We start from the raw sequence: 11,314 nt of genomic DNA, 5'->3' as shown, positions 1-11,314 counted from the left end.
AGATATGAGACTTTAGACTCACAAAGATAAAATAGACAATAAAATATTTTTTCTGATTTTGCCAAATATAAATGGAGTAGCTATTATACTTCTCACTTAATCACTGTTTTGTTGTATAAATTTTTACTATGTCAAAGTCAAAACCTTCCTTTTTTATTTAGAAATAAAGGGGGAATGGTGTGGAATAATCCTTCTGTACAGTGTGTAAATTATGTTATGATTGGCTTAATAAAGAAGCTAACTGGCCAATAGCTAGATAGGCAGGAAAACCAGACTAAGGACACTGGGAAGAAAAACAGAGTGAGAGGAGTCACCAGCAAGACATGGAGAGGAAATGGGAGGGGCATGCTAAAAAAGAGGTAACACACGTGGCAGAAAGTAGGTTAAGAAATGGATTAATTTAAATTGTAAGGGCTAGTTAGTAATAAGCCCAAGCTATTGACTGAGCATTTATAATTAGTATTGAGGTTCTGTGTTGGTTATTTGGGAACTGGTGGGTGCCTACAGTTTAGAGCAGAGTAATTTGGAAAGGACAATCTCTAACTTGTTGAACTGTTTACAGCCTGTGCAGTGTGCTCCAGGTTCCCAGCTGTTGTGATGTCACTCATGCTGGGTGGGGCTTCAGTGATGCAGCTCTCTTTGCCTCATTTTTACTCCTGCCTGTGAATAAACCATCACCTGTACTTTTGTAAGTAACCCCAGTAAAATACATTGGTTTGCCAAGTTGGACTTTGGTGTTACCCATACTTTGTTCTGTTGTGGGATCCCTGTGCTGTGTCTTCCCAGGAGAAGTTTTGTCACACAGCAGAGGGAATTTGCACAAAGCTGCAAATCTAAGCAGAGGCTAAATTAGGGATTTAACTCGTTGTCCTCTAACATCCAAACCTGTTTACCTAAGTCCCAAGATGCTCCATCTCTCTATCCATGCTTTCATGGAGAAGAGTGGGTATCTCTCTCTCTCTCTCTCTGCACACACACACACACACACACAGAGAACTACTGTGTATAAATATAATCAATTCTGCCATTGAAAAGGATGATTGAAAGGATGAGCAGTTAGAAATCTTTGATTCACAGAACTGGTAAGAACACTTTTACAGGAGACTCAGACCATTAGTTAAGTTAAACAAAACACAAATAATGAATCAGCATTGGAAAAGTGAGGCCTCATCTACTGGTAATGGAATATATCACCAATCTTACCCAGCTGTGAATTCTAAGAGTTGCAATAATGACTAGCCTGGTAAGACATGCCTACAGGAGTAATAGTGGTATGAATGTCATGAGAACAACCCACCACTCTTTGATTGGATCTAAGGCACACTCCACAAAATGAAACCCATTCCTGGCACTAATTATTGGGGCCAAGAACCTGTGGCTAGTGAGGTCATGAGCTCTACAGAAGAACTTCTTACTTACTACTAGCTGCTTAAGGAAACAAACTCCAAATGACTTATTGTTATACCTATAGACTAGTGAATCTCTCAGTTCTTGTTAGAGAAGCTTCTGTTTTCAATAGATGTAATTAACAGAGACCTGCAACTGTCAAGGTTCAGAGAATAAGAGAGTGCAGAATGCTCAGTCCTAAATTGGACGACTATGTCACATCCTCTCCTCCCAAGGCTCCGGGATCATTGTGGAAGAGGGGGCAGAAAGACTAGGAGACAGAGGCAGTGGGAGACTCTAATAAACAGTATTTTCTTTTGGTTTTTATGAGACAGGGTTTCTCTGTATTGTTTTGGAGGCTGTCGGTCCAGCCCGGCCTCGAACTCACGGAGATCCACCTGCCTCTGCCTCCTGAGTGCTGGGATTAAAGGTGTGCACCACCACCGCCTGGGTATAAACAGTATTTTATAGGCACAGCAGTACAGTTCCCCGTGTGAACTCACAGTGGTAGGGGAAGTGTGCACAACACCTGTGCAAGTTCAGGCTAGACAGAATCTCAGTATGGAGTTGGAAGGTGGGCATGAAGTCCTTACCCCTAACCAGAGACCTACGGGAAATGATCTATTCTGTGAAACGGAGAGTGAGCTTTCTTTGTGTGACCTCTGGCAGTCACCCGTGCTCCAGTAGAGGGCCACACATCCAGGAACACATGTGCAACACAAATTGTACTTCAGAAAACAAAAAGAGGACACAAAGTTGGGTGAGTAAGAAAAAAAATGGATCTGGGAGGAGTTGACGGAGAGAGATAAATATACTCAAAATACATTGTATGAACTTCTCCAAGAATCAGTAAACAAAGGAAAAAGAAATACGCATGACTTAAAACCACTTTGTACCTATGAAGAATTACTGGTTGTATTGGTAGAAGAGTTCTGGATAAACTGGTTTTCTGAAGTTCTTTTGATTGTACTGAGTTTGTTTAATCTTACTGGAGGGCAAAAGCCCATAAAACCCAACACAGTTGTGATCGATAGACTCAATACTAGACCCGTATACAGACTATTTCAAAAGGTGAAAAACCTTTTGAAGTTTAAAGCTGTCATAGCTATGTTATTACCAACAAGAAAGAGATACGTAATGGCTTGCCAATATACAGCATTGAACTTCTCTGATTTGGCAGAAATTCTAGCTAATAGTCCATTCAGATAAAGCTAGGAAGAAGCAAAAGCATTACACAGAAAGCCGAACATTGTGCTGTGTTCTGGGTTCACCAACAAAAAAAAGTTAATACATAGATGAATAGGGAAGGGTAACTGCAGGCTAAAAACTCCTTGTTCTTGTAATTGCTGTTCACTGATGCATCACCTTAAAACCAAGAAAGCTGGGACAGAAAGGACATTTGCTCTAGAAGTCCTGGGGCCAAGCCAGGTCTTTCTGTTCTGAGGTCAGAATGAGGCACATTCTTCATCCAGGAGGAGACAGTCAGATACAAGTGAAGCAGGAACATGCAGGAGGCATGACGTGAAAAAGTCAGTGCAGGGAGAGGTAAGTGAAAAGGTTCTTAGCAGATATTTCTTAGGCCTGAGTTATTCCCCAAATTATTCATCATCTAGTCACTAAAAGCCATAAATGTTCAACTGCAAAAATTCTTCACTACACATAGAATTTTATAACGTGGTGTTAAAGTGTCTTAGGGTAACTTTGCTGTGATGAAACACAGTGAAAAAAACAAGTATAGGAGGAAAGGGTTTATTTTGCTTATGACTTCATCATCAAAGGAAGTCAGGGCAGGAACTCAAACAGGACAGGAACCTGGAGGCAGGAGCTGATGTAGAGGCCATGGAGGGCTACTACTTTTTGGCTTGTTCTTTATGGCTTGCCCAGTTTGCTTTCTTATAGAGCCCAGATCCACCAACCTGGAGTGGCACCACCCACCATGGGCTGTAGGTTCTCCACCAGTCATTAATTAAGAAAATTCCCTACAGGCTTGCCTACAGCTCCATCTCACAGAGTCACTTTCTTGAATTGAGTTCCCTTCTCTCAAACGACTCAAGCTTGTGTCAAGCTGACATAAAATTAGACACTTCAGAGGTAACATCAATTCCCAGGGACCTCCCCTGTCAATAATCTGGGGACAAACCCTGCAGACACACCCCTGTATTTATCTATAACCTCAAAGGGAAAATACAATACACATTGTACAGCAATTCGCTTTAGGCACACGATAGCTTGCTTTTGACATCTTTGTTTGTGCTTGGCTTTGATAAAATCAATAAAGGAAATGAACCTTTAACAAAATCTTTCAAGAACACTGACTCTGTAGCACAGGGGCCAGGATTTTTCTACTGTGTCAAGTTCCCCTGGCACAGCCATGCAACTGCCCATTTCATTTTCACACACGGGGTTTGCTTCCCCTCCACACATTTCCAGCCTGGCTCTCTTGTTTCATAACACCTTATTTGGAGAAAAAAATCTTCATTCTCATGTTCATTCAGCTTCATTTGAGTAGGAGCTGCCTGGGTTTGAGAGATGAGAGTTATTGAAACTGCTTGGGACCCTCAGGGATCCATTGAGAGCAGAAACAGGCAGACACTGCAAGTTGGGCAGTGCTTACACTTTAAGGGTGCAATGAGGCGCCCTCTCATTTGCTTATAACCGAACGGCGAGTCCTTTATGTTCTGCTGGCAACTTGATTTTGCATTTACCAATTTACTCCTGCCACCATTCCTTGCACTGGCCATAAATCAGAAGGATTTTCTTTGGTTTGACCCTGCAGGAGCTCCAGGCCCCTTCAACAGCCTCAGAAAAGCTAGTGGAAGCCTTATAACTTTCTTTATGCCATAATAGCTTATCCTCTAAAGGATTTAAGGGGGGAAGGGAGCCCCCAAATTAAGGACTGTTTCCCCAGATTAAAGCCCTTGTTTGGCGTCCTGTGGTAACAGGCATGTCTTGCCTGGAAGAACCCTTGCTGGTTGGGAAGTAGACCCTGTTTTCCCTTTGGCTTTACATGGTTTGTTCATACAAAGTGCTGGTGAATAGAAATGGACTTGGGAGCAGAGGGATTTGTGGGAGAATTATGGGCGATGGGAGGGAGTGAGAACTGTGCAGGGGGACTCAGGTTGCTTTCATCTGGAGAAAATTCTGCTAGTACAATACCAACAGCAGCCAGTCCCTCCCACTTCAAGCCCGGTGCTCCCTCGTAAACAAGTGTCTACTCAGGTTTTCTGCTATCCTTTTACAAACATAAAGAACAGGTAAAATGGAGAGTTGGAGTTAAGCTGTTTGCTTTCAGTTACCCAGCCTGTAGTAACACGGATGGAATTCAAATTCCTCAGTGATAATCTTTGCCCTTGCTCTTGAAGCAACCGGCCTGATTTCTGTTGCAGTGGATGGAGGGGGCCTTGAAGGGATGGTAAAGGGAGCATTCTACTAGAAGCTGAACCCCAGTCTGTCTGTGATGCTCTGAGCATCCTCTGTGCCCAGAATTACCCCAAAGAAATAAACCCAAACAAACAAAAATATTGCCTTGCCCAACTGGGTAGAATATCGTATTAAAATTTCAAGCAGAGTTTCTCAGCCTTTTCATTCTTACCATGATCGGTATTTTGGGCTGGGTTATTGGTGTGGGGCTGTCCTGGGGCCTCTATCAATTATATGACAGTGCCATCCCTCAAACTGTCACGTGACATTGCCAAATGTTATCTGGGAAGTAAGAAACTCATAGCACCTATTAAACCAAGGACACTCTTTCCTATGGCCACATGAACAGTGAGGCTGAGGTTGGAGAAGGGAAAGAAAAAGGATGAAACCAACACATTGATTTTGATATTTTCCTTTGAAGAAAATCTTAAATTAAATGTATTTAGGGGGAAAGAGCCAGTGCTTTTATGTATAATACTGACTAACCTTTTGCTTGTAATATATAGATGGTCTACTAGTCCTGTGGCCAAATTTTATACTAGTGTAGTGGAATATACTTTCAAAATGGGTCTGGGGGTGGGGTTGGGTCACTCTAGTGACCTGAACAGAAATAATTCAAAGATACTTCAAGCAAAGGTGACTGGACTAACACTACTGTCACTGTGCCTGCTTTATGCCTCTTGTTTTATTTGGAGACAGCCTTGGTGGGTGGTGGGGAAGAGAGGACAAGGGAGAGCCTGGAAGGGGAGAGGAGGTCTGTCTACACAGACCAATGTCAGGGAAGGTGAGATGAGGTTTGTCTACATAGATCAATGTCAGGGATTCAGCACAGCCACGGTTAAAGGTGGAATAAACGTGGGTGACTTCTTATTTCATTTCATTTTTTTGAAACTGGGTCATTTTAGTGACAGAGTCCCTTATGTTGCAAGCAATTTTGTGGAAGGTCATTTAGCAAAAAATAAATAGTTATGGAGCAGTTTGTCCTTTTTGGTGAAAACCTTTACAATGTAGGTTAGTGCTTATTGGAACAAGTTATACAGGCAATTAAAATGACTGCCATTCAGTATATAAACTGTGTAATCTAGCCTTTTTTTAAACATTCATTATTTTGGAAAGGAAAACATCCCTTTTCATGGCTGTGATGGTGAAAGTTAATTAAATTTATCATTAATCATATCGTTAACCCTTTAGGCTCCCAAATTCATTAGTCTGTAACATTCACAACAGGTAGTGCAATGATTTTCTAAAATTCATAGCTTCCTATGCTCGACTGCTGATTCCCTGAGTGTGTATTTTAGAGACGTTTTGAAGATGATATGTCCTGAGACGTTAGAGGAGTTGCCAAAGATGAAACTAATCCACCCCTCACTATCCTCTCTGTCTCTACAGAATCTCCCCCTTCCGTGAGCGCATGCACTCACATGTATGGTACTGTGGAATGAAGTCAGAGCCTCCAGCATCCCAGGGAAGTGTTCCATAACTGAGCCACACCCTTGGATTGCACCCCATTTTCTTTGCTTATAATTTGTTTTAATTAAAAAAGGGGTGAACAGCTAAGTTTAATGTGATATAGCATCAAGGATAGAGACTTGCAATTCTGTTCATCGGTACAAGCTTTTGCCTTCTGTTTCCGTGGTAACCAGTGATCTGTATTCCAGTCACACCTTTGGAAGGCTTGTTTTCTCTCTCCATCCTAAAAACCTAGCCAGAAGCACCAGAGGTGTTGAATAATAATTACCTTATCGGTTATTTAAAAAATTAAACATGAGGATATACAAAGGAAGACAATACCTAGAGGCTTATACTGAAAATATCGTAGAAATGTGTATTAATTTTAAGATGATCACCGGGATACAACATACCTGAATCCTAACTGAGTGATGCCACACCGTGCAACACCCACCCGCCTTACCCACCTCCACATACTTAGTTTCTTTAGCAAATGGTAAATATCATACATTATAAGTGATCATCTCATTAATAGAGTGAAACAGAGGCTTGCTTTAAGAATTAAAAAAGAAAATAACTCATTGGCTGGCTTTCGACCTGGTATGGTTTTTTTTTGCCTCAAGAGGGCATTAGGTCATATCTGGAAACAGTTTTGGTTATCATAATTGGTTGTGGTGTGGGAACCACAGCACTCCAAATAGGTCTAGCTTCATAGGTGGTACACTGACATAAGAGAAAGAAATGTTCAACTGAACAAATCTCACTGATTTCCTGTTCTAGTACTGTTTGTTTCTTAATTAGTTTAAGCAGTGGGAGGAAGGGGCTGAGAATGGGGAGGCTAGGAGAAGAGGGGAAAGAGGAGGAAGAGGAGGAGGAAGAGAAGAAAAGAAGAAGAGAAGAGGAAGAAGAAGAAGAGGAAGGAGGAGGAGGAGGAGGAGAAGCAGCTATCATAAACCATCTTCACCATCACTTTTTGGTTACGATTTGTTACTTCCCATCACCACTCTTATTAAATTTCTATTATTTATTTTTCTGTCCAGGGAGAGATTTATCTTTCCCAGGTGAGAAGCTGATGGCAGGTACTTACCTTTTGACATCTGTTTCCGGAAATTTGGTCACGTTTTTCATCGCGACCTTGGAGGGCCGGCTCCTTCCAAATCCCTGCTCCTCTCATGAGGGTAGATCCAACCAAGAGAACAACATGCATTTCCATTCCCCTTATTCTTTTGGGAAGAAGCAGAACAAGCAAGCAATGCTTTCACCGCCAGAGGGCGCCACAGTGCCGCGAAAGGAAATTCCAGGGCTCCATGGGTTTCGGGATGGTAAAATTGGCTTTTGTCTGAAGAAAGCCTTGGTTTTCAAAGATGTCACCAATGTATTATTTTCCAATTTTATTTTGCATTTTCTTTCTCTGTTTTTTTGCCAACAGGTAAACATGATGAGCATATCTCCTAAACCTGATGGCTAGTGTACCCGGTGCTACCCTAAGTGGTCGCCGACAGGGACACGCAGACTTAGCAAGGCTGGCCACAGCCTGGCTGGGTGCGCTTCTGAGTAGCATCTTAAGCAGCCTGAGAGCTGGTGACTTCCATGAAAGCACAGACACAAAACGTCGAAGCCCATTTTCTTAAGTTGCATTTCTTCCTTTTATCCTCTGCGAAGTCTGGAGAGTATCCTCCCCCCCCCCCAGGGGCGGTGCCGCCCACCCTTCCACCCCGACCTGGGTTCTGGGTGGTGGTGCCGCCCAAAGCCGCAGCCTCCTGGTCGAGCATCTGCCTGGAGACGCCCCAGATGTGCTTGCCTTGGGGGTACACCCTAAATAAAACCCGCGGACATCTGCCTTGATGGTTTCAAGGGAAGCATCGCGTCTCCCCCAGCCTCACTGCCTACGTGATAGCAGAATCTCAGCCCGACGTCTGGAGCGGGCTGGATTGGGGTGCAGAGAAAGCTGGTTGCGGCGGGGGCGTAGTTCAGTCCCTTAAGTCTGAACGACAGTCTGAGCTACTTATTCAATGCTTTCAAATAAAATGTGCGTGACACAGAGAGAGGAGAGAAATCCACAGACAGTCTCGCCACTGGTGTGGGGGGACGGAGGGGCGTACACGGAGGGGATAGGAAGGGAGGGGGACTAGCAGAAACTGTTGGGGAGGCGGGCATGGCACAGGGCTGGAGGGGAGGGATCTGGATGTGGGGAGCAGAGGGTGGGGGTGGCTGTGCGGGTGTGGTGGGGGGGGCGCTGGATCACGGGACATCTCGGGGCGCGGGGACTGCAGGAGGAGAGAAGTTGGGGACCCCCGGGTAGCGGGGCGCTAACGGAGCGGGCGGGGCTCGGGGCGCCGGGCTCGGGCCAGGCGCGGAGGGGCGGGCGCGAGGCGGGCGGGGTCGGCGAGCGGAGGAGCTGGGCGGGCGGACGCGCGGGGGGGAGGGCGCTGGGCAGGAAGGGGAGGGGGAGCGAGCGAGAAATGCAGAGGCTGCAGCGGCGGCGGCGGCGGCAGTAGCGGCAGCGGCGACGGCGGCGGCGGCAGCGCTCCAACTCGCTCCACGCTCCGGGCTCCGCCGTCGAGCCGGGAGAGAGCCTTCGTGCAGCAGCCGGGCACAGGGCCGGACGACGCCAGCCACCCGGGCCCCTTGGAGGCACCGCACTCACCCAGGGCCGGCACAGGCACCCGAAGCCGGTAAGGACGGGCGCGCCGTGGGTCCCTAACGCCGCCACGGCGGACTCAGGGCCATCGGTTCCCCAGGGCCCCGCCCCGCCCTGAAGCCCGGGGTTCTCCACCCTTGCAACCGGGTGCGGCCGGGATTAGACACAGTGGGCGTGGGGTTTCTCTATGTGGGCTTGTGGTATTGGGGGATCCAGGGTGATGCTACCCCCCCCCCCCCATCCCAGGTGGACAGCTTCGGCCTTCCGTAGGGTGGGGAGCTCGAGGCGGGTGGTGGCGAGGCTGATGAACCGAGTTGGGTAGGGAGGGAGTGGAGGATGGGAAGCTGTTGGTGACCGGGAAATACCGAATGCAAAAAACCCTTTACACGCATCGAATCCACCAGCCAGGGTTCTGTGGGCTGAACCCAGCTTTCTGTCATCGGAACCCGCACAGCCACGGAGAAAGCGCTCCGTTTGAGGGGCGCAGCAGCAGAAGACGGAGGATGGGGGTGGGGAGGGAGAAAGAAGACACGGAATCTGGTCCGATCAGAAGGGGCGGGGGCTGGCTTGGCCCGCGGGACTCCTGGATCTTGATTTGGGGTAACCGAGGAACACGAGGTTCAGCAGGCGGTGTGCACGTCCGGGGCAGATCAAAGCCCCAGGCCGGCCTGCGACTGAGCTGATTCCCACTAACCTGTGGACGTCTCCAGCGTTTTCTCTGTTGAGCCCTGCGCTCAGAGAACGTGCGCTGCGCCTCCACCGCCGCCCCAGCCTGGGGGGGTGTGGGCTTGAACCTGACAGCACGCGGCCCGAACGGGCTCAGCCCTGCTGCCACACAAGATCTCTGTAGGATTTTTGCCCTTAGCTCAAACGCTACAACCCAACGTCCGCTTCCCCTCACCATTTAAAAAAAAAAAAAAAAAAAAGCAGAATGCCTGGATCCTATGGCACACAATGCGTGGCTGGGGACCGCATTCTTTTCATGAATATTCATCGAACGGCTGGCCCTGCTCCTAATCCGCTTCCCCCGAGACATTTCCGCCTTGAAACGAACTCGGTGGACGGCCTCTGCCCCAGTGATTTTTCACTCTGTGGAAAGGAGCACAACGCACATGGGTGCAGTTTCAGTGTTTTGTTCGGGGGGGGGGGGTTGACACACCTCTGTCTTGGCCAAGACCACTGGCCACTTACTTGGCGGGGTTAAAATAAAACACGCGCATTAAAGGGCCAGCTGCCGGGGTGTGGATTAGCCTCCACCCCTGGGAACCTAGCAAGGGCTCACAGACCTCCTGTACTGCAGGCAAAATGAATGAATCGGGACTGTAATTACCTATTCCTTTGTCTTGGCCTCGCGCATGCGCCACAGAGCAGGGTGTGGAGGGCCAGGCAGCCCCATCTGATCTCCCCATCATCCATCCACCCACTGCTCTCCGGAGCCCAGGAACAAAGGCGTTTGCCCTAAATGTTTCATGAAACCCTTGGACACCAATGACACCCCCTCCCCGCCCCGGTTGTGGTTATGTGCGTGTTTCTCTCTTTTTCCAGGCCATCAGATCTTAACCCATTCTTATAGATTTCAGTTAGCGCCCCCCCCACTATAACAGCCTTTCCCAACGAGAGAAATTGTGGATCTATTTTTAAAACGCACACTGCTATTTTTCCTTTCTAGAACTGTCCATTGTTCTTTCTGTTCCAATGTATCACACTGCACTGCAGGGATGGTGGTTTTCTTAGTTTGCATCAATTAACTGTTTGCCTGACAGATCTTTATTGCTGGCCATTTGACCAAGGAACATTAGTCTCAGACCAGCGATGGTGTTGCTCCTGGTGATACCACCTGGGACAGATTAAGACATCTTGGCATTTAAACGAACAAGATGGCCTACGGAAGCCAGCGTGAGAAAACGGTTACCATTTCATCAGCCTAAGCCTTTCCCAATTCTCTTGATTCCTACTTTATTGTTTCATTAAGGATTCCAAGAGGCAAAACCCACTGAGATGGAGAGGAAGACGGGAGCTAGGGTTGCTGGGAAGAAGATGGCGAAGCACCAAGTTCATAGTACAACCCTCCCCCACCCCCCCTTACAGGAGCCATGATAGTCCTTTGATAGCAGGGTTTCTTTCAAATGATGTATTTCTCAGCCTGTGGCCCTTCAGATTTTTTGGGGCGTTGGTTTACCTCTGCTATTTAAAATAGAACCGACTGTGTGTATGAGGTAGGAGCCTAATGCTCTGTTTTTGCCATGGTGGGTTGTGTTCGAAAGAATTTCATGCTACAGGGTTTTCAGTAGGTCTTGGTGGAATAACACGTGGCAGAAAAAGGCAATCCTCCCTTTGTTCTTTAAAGAACCAAAAATACCCTCAATATTGACCGCGTTTACTATATCACAGCTTTTAATTGGTAGGGTGTCTTGCTGA

The 11,314-nt window shown here is 46.9% G+C and overlaps 1 protein-coding gene across 2 annotated transcripts in view; it reads left to right on the top strand.

The window, feature by feature from the left end:
- The first annotated feature begins 8,710 nt into the window (after nt 1-8,710).
- Nucleotides 8,711-11,314, top strand: part of Basp1 (brain abundant membrane attached signal protein 1) — a 46,859-nt gene continuing 44,255 nt past the window's right edge. The window contains exon 1 of one of the 2 annotated variants that reach the window (XM_040757664.1): nt 8,711-8,930. The gene's annotated coding sequence lies outside the window, so the exon portion shown is untranslated. The remainder of the gene's footprint in view (nt 8,931-11,314) is intronic. The other variant, XM_005081307.4, reaches the window with a different exon arrangement.

Source organism: Mesocricetus auratus, unplaced genomic scaffold (genome assembly GCF_017639785.1).
Source record: "Mesocricetus auratus isolate SY011 unplaced genomic scaffold, BCM_Maur_2.0 Super-Scaffold_100015, whole genome shotgun sequence".
NCBI lineage: Eukaryota > Metazoa > Chordata > Mammalia > Rodentia > Cricetidae > Mesocricetus > Mesocricetus auratus.
Note: the sequence above shows the minus strand (reverse complement) of the source record. Positions and strands in the feature narration are given on the sequence as shown.